Source organism: Corvus brachyrhynchos, unplaced genomic scaffold (genome assembly GCF_000691975.1).
Source record: "Corvus brachyrhynchos isolate BGI_N302 unplaced genomic scaffold, ASM69197v1 scaffold26, whole genome shotgun sequence".
Taxonomy (NCBI): domain Eukaryota; kingdom Metazoa; phylum Chordata; class Aves; order Passeriformes; family Corvidae; genus Corvus; species Corvus brachyrhynchos.
In genome coordinates this window covers 13,544,647-13,563,374 of record NW_008239324.1, presented here as the reverse complement: position 1 = coordinate 13,563,374, position 18,728 = coordinate 13,544,647, and the positions used below count along the sequence as shown (strand labels likewise).

Sequence of the window (18,728 nt, the reverse complement as noted above, 5' to 3'; positions counted from 1 at the left end):
TCTACACTGTGATGGTAAAGAAATTTTGACTATGAACTCAAACGTGGAAGTGTTTCAGCTTTTCAGGAAATCAAACATGGAAGTGTTTTAGCTTTTCAGGGTACCACTAATCTCAGAGCTGTCATGCTGATGTGGTGAAAGATGCACATTGCAGGTGGGAACAGAACAGAGAGATTATCTTTATTGCTCTTCATTGGTGAGCCTGTAATTTGTCCTTGTGGCCACTGACGTGTTGTTCTTGAGAAGAGAAACTCTGCCATGAAACCTTTTGGGTTTGTTGTTGTTGGGGTATTTTTAATGTCAGGTAGTCTATAAATATAACTGTGCATGCAACGGAGTCCCTTTGCCCTCTCCCACATTTGTGACTGACTCACATCTCTCTTGTGGAAGTCCTGAGCTGACTCCCTTGGGCCTCCAGGAGTCTTTCTTGTGAAAGTCTTGGGGAGAGCAGCCATGGGCTTGATTCTGAAAGTTGTTGTTTCCAAAAACTTTGTCATGTCAACATAAGCTGAAATTTTTCCACAGTTTGGCTGGATAGATTTTGCCTTGAATTTTACCCAGACTTTTTATTTTTTTAATAGATCAGCATCTTAAATTGCCATTACTAATATTACATGAGAAAAGAGTATTTTATCTTATTACAGGCTTCAGTTTCTAAGTCATAGAATGTAGTAGGTAACTTATTTGTGTAATTTTTTCAGTACAAAATTTTCAAATGCACAAGTTTCTCCTTGTTTTCTGATTATCTTTGATTGCATCTCTGATAAGCGAAACACAAATGTCTTGTCTTTATTTTGATGCAAGAACCCAAAGTACAGATTGTTTTACTGAGATTCCCTGTGCCTTGAGTTTCTTGTGTAAAGTAACATTTATTTTCACTGAGATTTGATTATTTCCAGTACCTTCTGCCTTAGCATAACATTAAAAATGTCTGTTTGTTCATTCATTACAATACGTATTGGGATGCAGAAAGGACATAAAATACCTCTTAATGATTCCCACTTACTTCCTGCATTTACATCCCTCTTGGAAATCAGACATGCAGTTTCATAACGAAAAAAAGAAAAAAAAAAGAAAATTAACAATTAAGTGGACTTTGTAAATGACCACACAGACTTGGTTCTTGCTTCGCAGAAATTCATAACCTGTGATGACACAATCCCTGCTCTCTGCTTCACAGCCCTAGATGTGCTGGTATTGTGCTTAAAGCCCAACAGAGCAGTAGCAGCAAGACAGAGCTGGCCTTACAGGAACGTAGCAGCCAGATGATTGGATCCCATTTCCCACAGGTTTCTAAGTCTGCAACTGAAAATGCCTTGTAACTCTATTAGGAAAGACCTACGTGATCAATAGAAGGAACAAGGCCACACAAGTACGTCTCGAAGCACAATGAAAATTGCACATGCTGTGGTGCTCAGGGGACTTAATATTTTTCAGTGATTTTTTTCACCCCATCCCTTGCCCTTGTTTACAGAGCAGTTGTTCTGTCTCAGGCAGCTTTATTGTGAAGTGTAATCGGATTTGTTCATTATCGTATTTTACTCAAAAAAATCAGTTCTGTACATTTCCTAATGCTTTAGGTAATATGGATTATTTTTACAAAAGTTCTCTTCAGTTTCGTAAAGATTGGTTGATATTTTGAAGAGGCATTATGCAGTTTCAAAGAGAGGGTGCCTGCACTGGTGAGACAAGAGGGCAGCACTCTCTCACCCATCTCTCTTGTTTGAGACAGGAGGACCAAGGTCAGCAGCCAGGGTGTGGTGGACCATGGATTCCATGTGGGGAATCACAAGCCACAAGCTGACAGGTCACTCCCCCCAGATGTTCTGAGGGTGGATCTGAGATGACATGGGATAGATCTAAGCTCTGAAGTTGTCTCGTGGCAAATTTTTTTCTCAGCAATTTTTAGAACTATGTCACTTTAGTGACAACTAAGAGACTGCTTTTTCTATTATGTAATTATTTTCAATTTGCTGTTATGCACACAATACAATATCTTGTTTAAAAGTTTTCTCTTTTAATGTGAGGAAAACAAAACACTTGCTGTGAGGTGTACAGGGAGTCTTTTGTAGACAGTGTATTTAGCTCAGAGCAAATGAAAAAATAACTACTTGACTAGGTTAGCTTTGGGTGCCCTCAGGCTCTCTGAGATTAGTTTTAGATTCATATGCTATGGTCACTCATTGACCAAGCTGCTTCAACCCTTATACATATCCAGCAAAGGATCGTTTCCCTCAGGCATGGTTTTCTTTCAATCATATTTAGCAAAACTATTAAACACACTTGGGGCTTGCACTGAAGAGAGAAATAACTTCATATGTTCACAATTCCGAACAACTTTCTTCTTCAGGAAGTTGAAAAAAATTGGTTAGGTCTCAGTTTTTCAAGACTTTAGTTTGGTGCTCCCTAAAAAGGTTCTGTATAACTTCCCCTGTAATAAAATTACTCCTGCATTATTCCTAGTAATTTTTGTCAAAATTTTTAAAGTTGATGGAAAGATGCTTTTTTCCTGAGCAAACAGAAAATGAAGTATTTCCTACTTTTATTTCCAAGAGTGTTTGACAGTTGGTACAGTAGTGGGATGGGAAGTAAATGCTACATTGATTGCTTTTTATCTTTTTAAGAGCCCTTACTTGAGGGGCCAGGTTTTGTTTTTCAACAAATCCTCAAACCATAAGGTTTTCAGCTTTGATGTTTTTTCAAGAAAGCTCTTAACACACTTTTCCTCCTGTCCCCCCATAGGTTTAGAGCAGATGAGCATCCACGAGACTGGATGGAGTCTCCACAGAGAAAGGGTGTGGAGCAGAGTGGTTGGGTCCATCCAGCTCTGGCGTTTGGCTGTGCCAGGTTTCTGATCCCCCACAGAGTTTCCTTCATGTGCAGAGAGATAGTGGCTCCAGTTCAGGAAAATTCAACACAGGAAGGGTAAGTGTTCACACAAAAATGCTATATGTAGGACTTGTTACTGGACCCTAAATTTGGATTTGGGAAGCATTCCCAGATGGCCCGTAAAGTTGGGTATGTTTGGTTCTTAACGGAGAAAGATTCACATTAAATGCTCTTTATTAAACATGGATTTATAGGAAATACTCTTGATTTGAACAGTGTAGCTTTGAAAAGAGTAGAAATGCATGTGAGAAGGAGGTCTAGTGGGTTTTTTTGTGTGCCATGTGTGGGTGTATTTCCCTGTGTACAGAGTTATTGTTTGTGAGAGAATGGTGGGGAATTCTTTTTCCTCTCATAGTTATCTATTTTGGGTGGATGTCTATGAAAGAATTATCTCCCAAATTATCCAAGAAGTAAATTATGCTTCCCCTTCAAGATTTGTCTTAATACAAATGCTGTGCCTGACAGGTTTCACTTAGGAGTTCAGACTCACCACTGCACTTTGACGACTAAAAGCAGAAATCTCAGGTGACACTCCCTCTGCGTAGCCTGGCTGAATTTTACTTGAACTCTCTTGGATCTTTTACACATGAAGGCACGTGCACACATGCTCTCCTGCTGCCACCCCCTTCTTTCTCTGTTTGGACATCACCTGAACTGCTTAAAACTTTTGCCTTAATTTTAATTTCTTTTCTAAAAGTAGTGAAATTACTTAGATTTATATTAAATATGCCATCATAATTTATATCTGTAAGCTCTTCTATAGTCAGATTTAGAACTTTTACAGGTCTCTTAGTATGAACCACATTCATGTGAGAATTGGTTTTTTTTGTAATCAAACATCTTTGGTTACTGCAGGTATTTATGGTCTTGTGCACTGAGCTGTAAACATGAGAGTAAGAATTTCTTCTTTGAGGTGGGACCAAAATGCGTGGATATCTGAACAGTTATTTAGTTCTACATTTTTTCCTTTTTCACAATTATCTTGATGTTCATCAAAGTGTGAAAATTCAGAATGAGAGGTAAATTGCAGGCATAATTTTTGCTAAGTCTCATGAAAAATGCCCGCTCCAGTAGAGTAATATTAGGTTTCAAAACTCCTATTTCTGATTGTTTCCTATATTTTAAAATTAATATTGGGATTTAAAACAACAGGTGACCTTTTTTTAACTTCTTATCTTGCTTCAGGTAATGCCATTCTGGACCAAAGAGGGACTGAACCAAGTTTTCAGAAGTGTAACTACTTTTTGGATATTTCCCTCTCTCACTATGTCAGAGTAACCAAGTTGTTCCTTTGTCAAGGTTTGTTGAGCAGTTGCCTAAGATCACAGTGTATGTGTTAGAATAAGTGACTACAGTGCAGTTTTAAGGCCTCTAATTTTAGTCTTCTATTATTCCTCTTTACAATTGTGCATCTTGTCATCTTCAGTTATTAGAAATTCTAAATTTCAGCAGTGAAAATGCTAAACTTTCTCTTCTAGTAGTTTTTCATTAATGTTTTGTGATTTAATATTTCATTGTGCGTAAAAGTCATGAGACATTATAGTGTGAAAAGTACTGTATAAGTTTTATTGTACTGTTTAGAGCACTTAAATCCTGATGATTTTACAGCAGTGAAAATTATTTTTCTTACAGATAAAATAGTTAGGGGGTTAGGTGGAAGTGAATACAGTTTGTGTGTTTGATCATGCATAATATCAGAATTTTTGAACTCTATTTTCATTTGTTTCCTGTTAGAAAAACAGATTATTCAGAATTTCATCCTTTGAACTATAAATTAGGTCTTATTTTCTGGAATTTCCATGGTAGTCATGGTCGGCTACAGCAAGCATATTATCTCTGGAAAGCCTCCATATCTTCTGAAAATATTAAATGTTTTAGAGAGACTGAGAAGAAAACTCAAAGTGAAGGTAATGCCCTAATTGCTCCTTACATGTGCACCTGAAATAAGTAACTGGAAATGTCTTAAGGTTTGAATTTTTAAAGTGACAAAGCTTAGTTCTGCTTAGTGATGTGATGACCCTGTGACAGCATCTTTGCCTCCACATCACTGCACTCATTTTGTGTCTTCCAAGGAAGAAGACAGATCCTGGTGTCCTTTTTTTTTCCCTCAGGTACAGTATAACAGGATTTAAATCACTGACAGGAGCTTCCTGATGATCCTTGTTCTTCCAGTTTGTAAACTGGTAACACTTCTACCCTGAAAAGCTTTTTATCTTTTTTTCTTATGAAAAAAAAGGAAGATCCCTGGTCTCATATCTGAAGAGGCTCTTGGTCTCCCCCAGCACCACCTGTGGTCAAGAGAGAAAGGAGCTCCTGCAGAAAATATCTGGGAGAACCTGCATTCAGATCCTGTTCTGTAGCACCTGCAAGAGGATCTTTCTCTCCACTCACTTCTGTCTAGAAACCAACTGACCCAGCCAGGTGCACAAGGCTGAGCTCTGTGAAGGTTCTGTTCATGTTTCATGATAATTGACCTCAAAACTGTTGTTTAGTGAACTTTCCTCAGAAAAAAATATTGACCCACATTTCGTTTAAAACTTAACATGGAGATACTCAATGAATGTCTGTGTTGAACAGAGTCCAGGCAGAATTTTTCCCTTTGTGTTTGTGTGAAACAGGAATCTGAATTCAGTCACATCTGCACTTTGGACTTGTATAAATTAGCACAAGGAATAATCCCATGTTATGGAGTAATTTTTGATGTTCCCTGTAATTAAAATAGTTCTGCATTACATTCAGGCAAAAACCATGCTTTGGCAGTGTGGTGAAACATTAGAGAAATTTCCTCAAATTAGTTACAGAAATTGAATGACAGGACAAATTAAGAAGAGGCAGGAGGGGGTGAAATATTTTATTTTAAAAATACTCCATAAAGATAAACATGCAGTAAATTAGCAAGTGTGCCTTCTCAGTTATTCATGGCAACACTTTTGGAAAAAAACCGTGGGGTTGGTTTGTTTATTATTTGGCAGAATTTTCCAGTGTTTTGTCAGCTTCCCACAGGCTGCTGTGCATGGAGCTCCTTGGGAGGATCACCAGAAGGCTTTGAGGAAGCCTTCAGAAATTATGAACCAGACATGGAGGAGAATGACAGAGCAAGGCAACCAGCTCAAACTGGGCATCCCTTCTGCAAACCTTTCCACCCCAAAGGCAACATTTTGAGCAGTCTCATGGATGGAGTGAGAAAATTATAGAGATCCATGGATCTACCTGCATACTGTCCTGGATACTTTAAAAGCTGCAGTTAAAAGTATAAGCCAAACTTCCTCTGCATTTACAGCAGGTGGTATTAATTTATGTCATTTAGATTAATAGCAGTTGTTGTTTAACAATAGCTGTTGATAAACTAGCATTGGTTTAACAATATGCAAAAAACTGCATCTAAGCTTGGCAGGGGGGAAGCAGGGAAAGCAGCCAAGTGCTCCACCCAGATATAGATGTGTGTGTATATTTATATATCTCTGTGTGTGTGTATATATATATATATATATATATAAATTCTTTTGTCCACACACAGAAATGATAGCTTCAGTATGTTTATTTGGAGCAGCAAAAACCAGCTACTTGCAAATTCAGTGAGACAAGGAACACCAGATTGGATCTGTATTTTTTTTTTTTTAAATGTTGCTTCCAACCACAATGTAAGTGTTGGGAAGGAGGGGGAAGCTTTTCTTTTTTGGAAATATATTGAGTTTTATTGCAATAAATACTTCTGGCTCAAAGACATCCCTAGTTAAACCTGGTAATCTGTGAGTAGAAGGGTATGTGCTGGCAGAAGGGAGCAGAGCTGTGAAAAGGATCTGTCCTTAGGACCTGTCTATCTTTTTTTTTCATAATAAAAGCAAGAGAAAAAAACAGTGTTATCAGTACACTTCTGCAAGTGAATTAGCTAGCACAGATTTGATAAAGCTTATAAACCCTCTAGAGCAATCGTGACAGTTTGCTGGCTTGGGCTTTGTCTGCTGCCAGTTACTCCTTGCTAGTGGCACTCTTTATTTATGCTTCAGTACCACGTTATCCTCTGGGCTTCAAACAGAAGGGACCTGTCTGTAAGTGTTTTGGTTGTGGTGTTAAAAAATAAGAGTGCAGCAAAACACATGCAACAGTGCCCAAGCTCCGTTTCAGCCAGTTTCCCTTCTCGTGGTCGCTTCCCCGTGACTGTTCCGTGCAGAGAGCGTGGCTGAGGTGGTGTATGTCTGCCTTCCACTAGAGAGTGTCACAGAGTTATTTCAATGAATGAAAAAAGCCAAATGGATGCATTATCTGCTTTGTTGTAGGTAAAATGCAAAGTGGTGTGACCTCAGGAACAGGAGATGGCTGTGCCTGCCTACATGTTTTCCATTTTCTAACCAGTGCCGTTTATTCTTCAATCTGCAGCTAAAAATGTATACAATGCAGGAGGGGGCCACATTTTCATGCACTCCAGGGTTTTTTTTGTCCGTTTGACAACGTGTACACCTTAATGTTATTGTAAATATACCATCTGACACCTTTTGCTCTCCTTTGTACTCAAATTAAATTTGTACTTCAAAATGGTAGCATAATTCTGGGGTTCATTATCACATGCGTATTCCTAGAACAAGGCATTGGCAAGCAGAATTTAGATTTTGGATCAGCCTATGTAAAATTCTACACATGGGAATCTTGGGAAAAAAGTTGCAGTCCATTAGCAAATTCTCATATCTGAACTGAAGATGTATATGCATAAGTAGAGAAATTGAAAAATGGTGTTAAGTAGTCATAAAGTCTCCAAAGGGAGATCTGGACAAGAAGCTACAGTAATAGCAGTAGATGGCTGTTATTATAAAAAGAAAAACTCAAAAGTGAGGACAAGAGTAACACTCCAAATGCATAAAGTAATTTCTTCAGCCTCTGAAATTTCACATGGAAATCGAAACACTGAAAGTATTGTTTTTCAGGTGAGTCATATCACTGAATAACACCTGTCCCTTTTTCTAAATGAAGGATTATCCATGAAGATACTTCATTTAAAATAATAAATTAAAAATCTGAGTATTTTGCTGACCACTGCAGTGCTTACATTGGGGTTTAATCATCAAGGTCATTTTAGGTGAACTTTCCTGTCCCTGAATTCCAGAAAAATCTGAAATTCATTTGTTTTCTGATATAAAGGACTGATCTCTCCTTTCTTCCAGGTTTGTGGTGCATGGTCAACACCTGTGTTTGGTGTACACTGTTTTCATTCTGCTTTAGTGAATGTGACAACTCAGATGACGCCAGCTGGGACTGTTGGACATACAGATACCTCAGCAGGCACACCTTTATTCCCAGATGACTTCCAGGTTATAGGAAGAATTTTAAAGGCTCTGGAAAAGTCAAAGACAGAAGAAGCAGGGCCAGTCAGGCTCAAAAGCTTCACTTCCTTACCCTAAAGGGGTGAATTGGACCCGAGTTCCCCTCAGTGGTACCGGTGGGTAACAGTCCACAGACAAAGGGGTCTCAAAGACCTGAGTGCAGGGCAATAAAAAGGGATTTCTCTTGAAAGTAAAACAGAGCAAGGAGTACAGTGTGAACAATTATGCCAGGTCTTACTACAGTGAAATGAGCAGAAAGCCAGGCTTGTAATGGCAGTGAGAAACTGTAAGGTCCTGAGAGTTAAAGATCCTGAAATACATCTTGGTAAGGAATGTACTTACTTGTGAAAGTCTCAGTCTTTGTTCTTAAAACTTTCAGTTTGGTTTATCTATTTAAATACCTCTGCATTTCCACCCTTCCCTAATGGAAAGAAGAAATACAAGTAATATAATAAAATCTATTTGATTTTGCTAAATGAGCTTGAGCTGCTACTGCATTGGAAACTTGAGTGTGTAAAATTGATTTGGGGGAATCATGTGTTGAGGCACAGGAAGGATTTTCCCATTATTGCCTGATATTCATTGCTAAATGAAGGGAAATGTACAGCTGTGGATAACTAAAACAACACCTGAAAGAATCCACTCACCCCCAACATGCAGGTTTTAAGTACAGAGGTGTGGATAATAATAAATAACAAAAAGAATGCCCATGTTGCTGACCTGCTCTTCCAGTGGCAGCAGGAGATGCAACTCCTCAGTCCAGCATTTGCTTCTCAAGCCACCCCACCTTCTAGGGTACCTACTAGTGAAGATTAAGTTTTAAGATTTGCCAATGTAGCATTTTTCTATAAAGAAATAGGAAAAGTCTATGGGTGAGCTTTGAAAAGAAAATATTTATGAAATTTCTTTACTCTGTTTACTAGAACACATTGGGGCATCAGCACAACCACAGTTACAGGAGGAGGGAGACGGGTTTTCTGTGGCTCAGCAGGAAGGTGTAACTATCTCTTTATCTCAGTTTACCCTTTATAGTTTGACTTGAAACCATCTTTTTTGATCTACATAGAGTGTTTAATTAATGTATGAGGGCTGTGTGACCCTTTGTAAGGAGTTTATGAAAGCAGATATATTTATTAATAACCAGGTGGCTGTTTTTCACTTTGTCTTCTCATAAATAGTACATTAAAGAAAAAAAAAGTGAGTAGAAATGTTTAGGAGCTTTTTGATAAGAATTGATACCTCATTACTGAACTGCAGTAACTTTGAAGGATAGCTTATACAGCCATACTATGTGCACTTTATTGCATGAGGGATTTCTAACAGTCAACAGGAGTTCCTTCTTGATGACCTGAAGGGAGTGTGATCTAACTCTTTCAAGTTAATCATGAACCACAGAGCAAGCACTGAGTAAACCCATAGCATAAATTGAAAGGTCACAGCCTGTATTGAGAGAGCTTGTGGTATTTTCCTCTTAAAAGAGACATGACAATTCATTTTGATCTCTATCACAGAGGTACAGAGGGCTAAAGGGGAGACTGTGCTCAGTTGGAGCTCAGCAAAAGGGACTGGGAGCCTCACCATGTGTCCCTCGTGCCCTCACCACCCCTGTGCCCCTCACAGCAGAGAGAAAATGCAGTCTCAGGCTGTGTCACAGCTCTGTGTTCATCCCTTTTCTTTGGCTGCAATGCATTGAGTCCTTGATGGTTTGACTTTATTGTGCACCACAGTGGGTTTGAGGGGCACTCTGTGAGGAAAAGGCTGAAGAAATGTCTTTATTCTCCTTTAGATTTCTTAGGATACCTTTGGCTTTGCACTCAGTGAAACATGTATACGTGTGTCTTTGTCTGTCATGCCCATAACTGATGGGGCAGTGGAAAACAGAGCACAGAAATATTAATTTACAAAATATATTAGAATTTGATCTACTAGAAGAATGTGTAAGTTAGCAAGGGTATTTCTGTGTCAGGATGAGATGGTCATCCAAAAATAATAGAATTTGTGTTTCAATATGAGAAAACTGTAAAGGTTTAAAACCAGAATATGTGTTTACCTGTTCTTTTTTTTCCTTTTTCCCTGAAATCTCTCTTCATGCCAGGCATTGCATATCCTCCAGCCATTAGAGCTACTAGTTTAAACAGGAATAGATATGTAGGAGCATATTCATGTTGTACACTCCAGGGCGGGTGAACACTAAATTTGCCTCCAAGTGCTTTAAATGTCAAATAAGATTAACCATCTGCTAACCCACCTAACAATTCACTAGAAGTTCTGCTCCCTGGCATAATAGACAAGGTAACCCCTTTGCTGCCTGGGAGTTGTCCAGCAGATGGTCAGCAAAAACAAACCAGTGTTGGATGATGGGACCATTTTACATGCAGTAATAATGTTTTCCTGGATGAACAGCAAACATTGCCCAAAGAATCCCACAGAAGAATCACCCCGCGGTTTACAGAAGTTAATGGTCAGGCACTAATGTACTCACTCCTGTATTTAGATGGAGAAAAAAGTGATATGTGTGTCTAAAGACCCGAAACGTTGCTAGCTTTGTTTCAGAAATAAAGGTAAGAGCAAACTATGGTAACTGAAATTTTGCTCAACAATTAAAAAAGAAGCAAAAAGAAGTGGGGGATATTCCTGTTTCCACATGTAGGAAGACTACTTTGAGTGCAGTACAGTTCTACTTGGTCCCTCAGCTTCAGGAGCTGAGCTGTAATTCCAGATTTACAGCAGTAGCCAACAAGAGAAGGAAATGAGCATCGCAAAAGGATGCAAATGACTGTAGAAGAATATTTGGAGAAGGAGTACCCTTTATAAATAAGCTTTGAAACCTTGACAGAGAAGTCAAATTAATTAGATTTTCGTGAGACAAAACAAAGAATATATTTATTCAGAATTGTCTCAGAGCCCTGGGAGAAATTTGAATTGGAACCCATATTAAAAAAGCCATCTGGGAATATCTTGCAAAAGACATCTATATATAAAGAAATGCTATTGTTGCCATTGGCCTTAGAAGGGTCTCGTTACACATGACCTTGAGATCTAGTTACCATCCTGGAAAAAAAGCGGTTATTACTGCCTACTTAAAATATAAGCAGGTGCCAGTAGTGTTTTCTTAACACAGTCTTTTATCTCAGCCCTTGACAACAGGTATATTTTTGAGAAGCATGAAAACTTGAATTCAGAAAGAAAAAACTATCCAGACATTGACCAGGACAGCTGGATACTTTAAAATTGCAGGAAGGGGATAGAAAAGTGGAGTTGCCAGCAGGCAGGGCTGGAGGTGGTTTAGGGCAGGGGAAGGTGAGGAGCCCTGGGCTGGGTGGGTTGTGCCCGAGGGCTCTGTGCCATGAGGGTCTGGGGGGGACCGTGTTATTCAGCCAAATATTCCAACTCTGAGATTTCCCTCCCTGCATCCAAACAAAATGAAGTCAGCTTTGACTCTGCAAAATGTCGATGAATTCTTCAGAGTAAATCAGCCCTGTCAGTCTGATGCGGAACTGTCACTTACTTGTGACATAATATAATACGAAATGATATTGAACAACATGCGTTTGGCACTAAATTGTTAGCGGGTTTTAGCTTTGACAGCAGCAAGTTTATTGCTTTAATCCCAAGGTCTTTTAACCCTCTTTGACATAAATTGAGGTTGGCTTTTGTGAGAAAACTCCACTTCACTCTCTCTTCCTTTACCTAAAACTGCTTTTAACAATTTATGCTCATACATCAGACACTCATTTTGAGTGACAAAAAGAAAAAAGATCTATTAGAATAGAAGGAAAAAAGGGTCAATTTAGGTTAAGCAGTGTATGTCTCTTTTGGTAGGCATGTCACAGCTTTCTTCAGGTGAATGTGAATTTTAAGTTGTAATAATGTATTGCTGTAGCAAAATAAAACAAATCTGTGACAAGAAGAGAGAATAAGTATTACAGGAGAAAGGCTGGTAACCTGCACAAGACTATTCTGCCTTTTTTTGATGCAATTTAATTTATTGCTAAGATGGGTCCATTTTGAAACTTCTTTCATAAGATCAAAGGATTTTCTTTATGCAAACACTGTAGAGAGACAGAGTACTTTAGTGAGGGTCATGTGCAGAAATGCAGATGTATGGAACAGATACTAGGTACACAGTTTTGCTGAATAGCTGGCTGATAGCACATAATTTAATATTTCTCCTTTTTGAGACACCTTGTTTGGTTTGATAAGTAAGTACATGTTGTCATCAGTGCTCTGATAATCCCGTCACAGAAATGCATCATATAGGAACTCTAACATCAATAACACAGGACAGTTTTATCACCCTTGTTTTTCTACTCTCAATTACTGTATGATGCTCGTAGTGTTGCTTTGAAATAATTTCTTTATTGCATTTAAAGCTCAGCTGAATCTGTCCTTGAACTGTTTAATAGTAGAGAATGAACACATTCTTAGCATATTTGCAAATTATTTTTTATGTTTTCTTTGTTCCTTCTTAGAGTATATTATTGATATACCATCATTTTTACAGAAGAGAAAAGGAAAATATTAGACAAAAGAAAACTTGTGTTTCTCTCCAACTGTGAGTGTTTTTAGTTTGTATAAGTTGCACTTTTTGTCTGTTCTAAAAACCATATTTTGCTGTTTCTCTTATTTTATCCATATTTTTCTTATTTATGCTATTTTACTATTATTATCTATAACTTTGTCATAGCAATTCTGCTCCTGGCTAATGTTTGGGCAAATACACAAACAAGTTGTTCTATAAGCATAAAAAATTATCTGATCTGTGATCTATAGATTTGTGTCTTGTTTCCTTTGCAGTCCTCCCCATGGCAATAAACTCACTTCCTGCTTGGATTTTGGTGTCCCCTCCACTCCAACACCTTCAACTCCCTCTCTCCTTCCCATCTTCCTACTCTTCTACCATAAAATCCTCAGGTATCTAGAGCTGACTGCAATGCACTGCTCCTGTTTATGCTTATGTTCTTCACAGGCTGAAAGCAAAATTAATAAATAAACTTTACTGGATTTTTATGTTGGGAGCTGCATCCCCCAAATCAGGAAAATATGAAAATAAGGAAATCTTTCTAGACCTTCTATGACAGTGTTATTTTGCTTCCTAGTTATGCTTTATAGAAATTACAATAATCTCTCTATAGATCATAATCTATAACATTCTGTACCCTAAAGATATGTAGATTGCTATGTTATATCCCAAGTATATCTTTCTGTATGTTAAAAGCCAAAGTAGTATTAATTTGATGGTTGTCCACATTTTTCCAGCCTCATCATCTGACATTTTTCTTCATCCTTCTCCTTATGTGTCCTTTGGTTTGAAAGCAGGATATGCCAAGCTGCTGATGCAAATCCTGACTTCTCCAAAATCCAAGGGCAGTAATTTCATAATCAGGGTTTGGCCCTGCAGATTGGCTGCACCTGCAGGAGAGGAACAAAATTCCTCCACCAGGTGTTTCCCATTGATAGGTCCTGCTCCACCACAGTGCTCAGATTCTTTAAGCATTTGGTACTGACAGCCCTTGTAGTTTCCCTCCTCCTGTTACAGCTGTAAGTATAAATTCCACAACGTTTCCAAATCCTGACAGAATGAAACTTGGGGAATTGGGAAAATGGGGTTAGTGTATGAATTGTGATCTTGTCCATGCAATAAAAAGCACTATCAGCGGGCATTCAGTAGCTGAACTACCCTCATGTTGTTTGTATTTTTATGGACACTGTTATAACAATAGTCAAGTATGATTTAACTTTAAAAGGGATGCTGTGGCGTTGTTCAAGTCCAGAGCTGCCGTAATCTCTTGTGGTAAATCTTTTGGATTTTATCTAGCTTTTAAAGAGGAAGGTAACATGAAGAATTAGTAATAGAACACACAGAGCCTGCCTTTAAAATGACTTTCCAATCCATCCTGTTTATTTGGGTTTGCATGTATGCAAACTTTTCTGGGCCTGGTATTTTTGCTCTTTGTGTTCTCCTACACTGCATCCAATAGGCATCCCTGATAAAATGCAGAGATCACCTTGGAACATAATTCCTACAAATACCTGTGTATACAATCCTGAGGTTTCTTTTGCTTATGCATTTCAGCAGCAAAATTTCATTCTGACTATTATGATTATTATTATTACAGACACATTTGCTTTTAAAAACTGATTTGAAATAATTAAGGTTACTCTTGTTATTAAACATTAAATGTATTCAAAATCAATATCTTGTTTTGATTCTAGATTGCTCTTGTGGTGCAGAGCAGGAGATGGAGGATGTTTTGGCCATTGTCACTAATTCTGTATGAGGCCATGGCTGACTTGCTTAAATTTTCTCAATATTTTTGCTTATCTGTCATTTCCTGCCTTTTGTTTGGTTTATTTCGTTAATGTTTGTAAACTATTTTTGGATACTTACATGCAAAGTGCTGAATAAGTATTGCTATTTGTTGTTAGGTCTGAAAGTAGACATTTGCTATGACTGTCATAGAGGTAACACATTTAATGATTTTCAGGTTTTATAAATGATCCATGTTGATGGATATTTGGGGATAGCTGTGCAATTAAATAATTTAACTCTGCACAAAGAGGGTCTTGTGGCTAAAATGTTTAATGGGAGCCTCAGAAGTTTGACTATGCAGCACAGGACAGTGAAATTGCAAGTATAAAACGTACCCCAACTCCCCATTTCGCAGCATTCCTGTCTTAGAAAAAAGCTCTAAGCAAGAGCAAAAGATTCTTCATTCCTTCAAGGCATTCCCTGAGGGCTTGCCTGCCCTAAATAATTATACAGCCTTAAAACACTTGTCAGCCACCGCAGTCAGGACTGCTCCCTCTCCCGATTTTATTGGGAATCCTGCAATAGCTGCTGCCTGTCTTGGAGCCCGGCCTTTGGAGTCGTGACCCTGGGAGAGGCTCTGAGCCCTCCTTGCTAAATGGGTGGAAGTTTCAGGCTCCTTGTTAGCAAAAATTTGAAAATGTAGAATGAAAGGAATCCTGGTAGCAGGGGGAGAGGTCTGTGTCTGTTGCTGTGTGTCTGGACACAGTGCTAGATAGGGAACGTCACAAGAACCCTTCTTCTCACCTGCTTTGTACCTTGTCCATTGCTGGTCCAGCTACAGGAGCTGCTTCCCCTCAGTGTTCCCCATCCTGTGAGTCCTTCTGTGAGGGTGGGGGAGTTGGCATTGGGACCCAGCTGGTCCAGCTCTTCCCTGCTCTTGAAGGAGCTCCTGTTCCTTTATTCAGTGTGGTCCGTGCTACTACAAATGGGACCTAAGGTTGTATAGGAACTGTTATAGAAATCTGTGGTAACCAGTACAAGTAGCCATAACTCCACTTACCTTTATTCTCTGAGTATAATTAGGACTGGCTAATTTGGAGATATAACTGGTAGACCGTCAGGACTGGATGCTGAATTATTCTAATTAAAATGTGTTTGTGGTTCAACTTTCCAGGTTAGAAGAGCTTCAAAAGGGGGAAAAACTCCCAACAAAACATTGCTCTTACCTTTTGGTAATGGTTTGGTCTTTGCTGGGTTTTGATTCCTCTTCTTCCAACTTCTCCACCATAACTGCCTTGCTCAGGAAGAGAAAAACAAAAAGGCCAATGAAACAAAGAACTTAATTGTTCTGCTATTTTCTCTTACTGGGTAGCCTTTTACTTCTGTATCTCTGAGGTTAAGGAGCGAGAATTATGTCTGAAATTTAATTTAAACCTATCCTTCTCTTTGTATTTCCTTCTCCTCCCTTAGATGCTTGTCTGAACTGGAAAATTGCTCCAGTGTTACTGATAGGAAGGTTATGGAGTGCTGCTTTGATTTTTGGTTTTAGGGAATTATTTTACCTGATATTTATCCTGGAATTTTATTCCATATGCTATTTAGGCTGGAAACTAAGGCTTGTTTCCCTAGGCAAGTTCAATTAGGTAGACAGCAAAAATTTATAAAATTGATAAATGTCATTTCTAACCAGAGGATCTTGGGGAGGGTGAGGAAGTGAGGGGCAGTGATTGTTGCTTTTATTCCTAATCCAGGAATAATTAATAATTTTATTCCTAATCCTATTTTTTTAAAAGAAAAGCTTCAGATTGCAAAAGTAATTGATCCAGTTTGTTAATTCCAAACAAAAAGTGAAAAAATCCTGTAAGGTCTCCGCTCCCCCTGTCTTTGGTTGTACAGTTATGAATAGACCTGACTCCAAATGGACAACATTGTTCCCCCTCAGAGTGGGAATTTACTTGGTGCATGGGTGATTTGGATGCATCTCATTTTTCCTTTTGTTAATAAAATAAAAAGAACAAAGTTCACTTAGGAATGCCCTGTGTTTCATCTAGAGGAACTCAGTCATTAGCACGATGTCACAATCAGCAAACAATATCAGAGCTGAAAACCAACAAAAAGGCAGCATGAAAAAAGGTGACAAGAGAGGAGGAGACAGAAGTATTAAAAAGTATTGTAGATAAAGAACTGTTGACTGCTACTCTTGTAAATATTTCAAAATATAGATCCAATGTTTTATGGGTCACTAAAACTACTGTAAATACACCAGCTGAATCCCAAATACATCATTCTCAATCCCAGCAAAGACAAAACAAGGCAGCTATAATATCCCCTTCATCATCCCTTGCAGACTTGGGTTTAGCTGCACAGCAAAATGACTGGAGCTTACATAGGAAAAATTCAAACACAGGAAAGGAAAAGAAACCTGAGCCTGTCCTAGTGTCCAATTTTCAATGGTGTGTAGAGTGTAGTATAGCAGGAGGGCCCTGGGAACTTGAACTTCTCTTTATTTGTTCCTGGTTCAGCTGTAAAAGCCAATCTAGTTTTCCTGAGTGTCTTGGACACTATCTTCCTGTCTTACTCTACCTGCAGATTCAGAAGAAATTATTCCTAAGGTCTGTACTAAATTTCTTTTAAAAGTCTTTTCACATTTATCCACAGAGGGTAGGCTCTCAAACACTGGTGGATCCCACCCTTTAGTGGGTCCAGTGAGTGGTTTGTGTAGTGCTGCACAGATGAAATAAAAGTGATGTCCCTTCTCTGGAAAGGAAGGACACTGTTGCTGGAATTTTATAGCCAGGACTAAGACTGTGCAGTAAGTTTGTGTCCCTGTATAATAAGTTAATAATTGTACTATTTTTTTTTTTATTATTATTATCAGGTTTTGCCTTCCATTATCTCTCTCTGATTTTATCTCTGAGTGTAAACATTTGCCTTAATTCAGGCTGGGTTCCAGAGGGATGCTGTTATACCCACTGGGCTGTGGTTGCCAACCTGAGCCATGTGTGGTTCTGGGAATGCTGTAAGTAAACAAAGGCTCCAACAGCACCAAAAAGAGCAAGGTTCAAAAAAATGTTATGAGGAACAAAATGACCCACAATGTTCTGGTGTCAGAAATCAGTTTCCCAGGTTGCAGTTAGGAGACAGAGGTTCTTGTGCTGCATGGGCTGAGCACCTTTCTCTTGCTCTCAAGATCTCTCTCTGAGATCTTTACTCAGCTCCTTCTGTGGGAACGAAGATGGTTCACAAAAGACTGATCAAATACAGCAAATAAAGCTCAAGAAAGTACAACTTCTTTCCTGGATTTCTCCTGCTTTCCTTGTCCCCTCTCTGAAAAGCCCAGTCTATAACCAACGTTAGCAACTTTAACAATTCTTGTCTCCCTGTGAAGGTCAAATGCTCACCAGTGCATCTGCTTAGAGTAGGTCAGTCCATCTTCCACAGTGATTGGCTCCAAATCCCAGAGATTTGGACATCTTGCCTTAAAGTCTCCACAGGAGAAACGCAGTTCATACTTACCTCTGCTGATTTTCCACCTTTCCTGACTAAGCACGGAATTTTCTATAGTTTCAGCCTTCAAGTTGAGCAAAGTGGTTCTGCCATCAGTCAGTTCCTATAGGGGAATGGAGGGGGAGGCAAGCATGGGCTGGGGAGGAGGGTAAGCAGAGAGGCTGTTGTCTTCTGTTTTCCTGCAGGGTTTGTCTAACAGCTAACCGGATTAATGAAACACCTGGCATAGATGCAATTAACTGTTTTGCTGTTGAGGCTGAAAACTACATAATGAAGAGGCTTTAAAAAAAAAAAAAAATCACCACCAAAACTGAAGCAACAAAATCCCACAACTCTTTGACACAGTTCTGTCAAAAAAAGATCCTACTGCCCATCTATGATTATGTTTTATATCAAATAAACTGCAGGATTTCTCCATTCATATTGATAGATTCAGTAATGCTCTTTACAGAATTATTAGTGCCTTTGCAATACAAGGATTGGGCATAAGAAATACAAAGGAGTTTTACTGTTGCCAGCAAACACTTTCAGAGGGTAGAGACCCCGAGAGCTGCTTGGCAGGGCTGGTGATTAACACCACTGGTGCTGTGCAGTCTCTCTTGGTAATGCCCACCCTCATCCTGGTGTATAAACACTGAGTGGATTACTGACTGCATTGCTGCTGATAGCTCCTTAATTTTGCTTTGAAAACCAATTCCAGGTAATGACAATCCTATAGCAAGAAATATTTGAGCACAGCTGGTTAATATTTTTTTTTCTTTATT

The 18,728-nt window shown here is 38.8% G+C and overlaps 2 long non-coding RNA genes across 5 annotated transcripts in view; both read left to right on the top strand.

Annotated features, from left to right (window-relative positions):
* LOC108448368 overlaps positions 1–16,148 on the top strand; it is a 132,865-nt gene extending 116,717 nt beyond the window's left edge. For 3 of the 4 annotated variants that reach the window (XR_001864268.1, XR_001864269.1, XR_001864266.1), the window contains 4 exons: positions 2,743–2,925; positions 4,075–4,188; positions 4,624–4,796; positions 5,126–16,148. This is a non-coding gene — a long non-coding RNA (uncharacterized LOC108448368). The remainder of the gene's footprint in view (positions 1–2,742; positions 2,926–4,074; positions 4,189–4,623; positions 4,797–5,125) is intronic. The other variant, XR_001864267.1, reaches the window with a different exon arrangement.
* A 79-nt stretch (positions 16,149–16,227) lies between these two features.
* Positions 16,228–18,728, top strand: part of LOC108448370 — a 48,325-nt gene continuing 45,824 nt past the window's right edge. Inside the window, exon 1 of the long non-coding RNA XR_001864271.1 lies at positions 16,228–18,728. This exon is cut by the window's right edge and continues 5,173 nt beyond it. This is a non-coding gene — a long non-coding RNA (uncharacterized LOC108448370).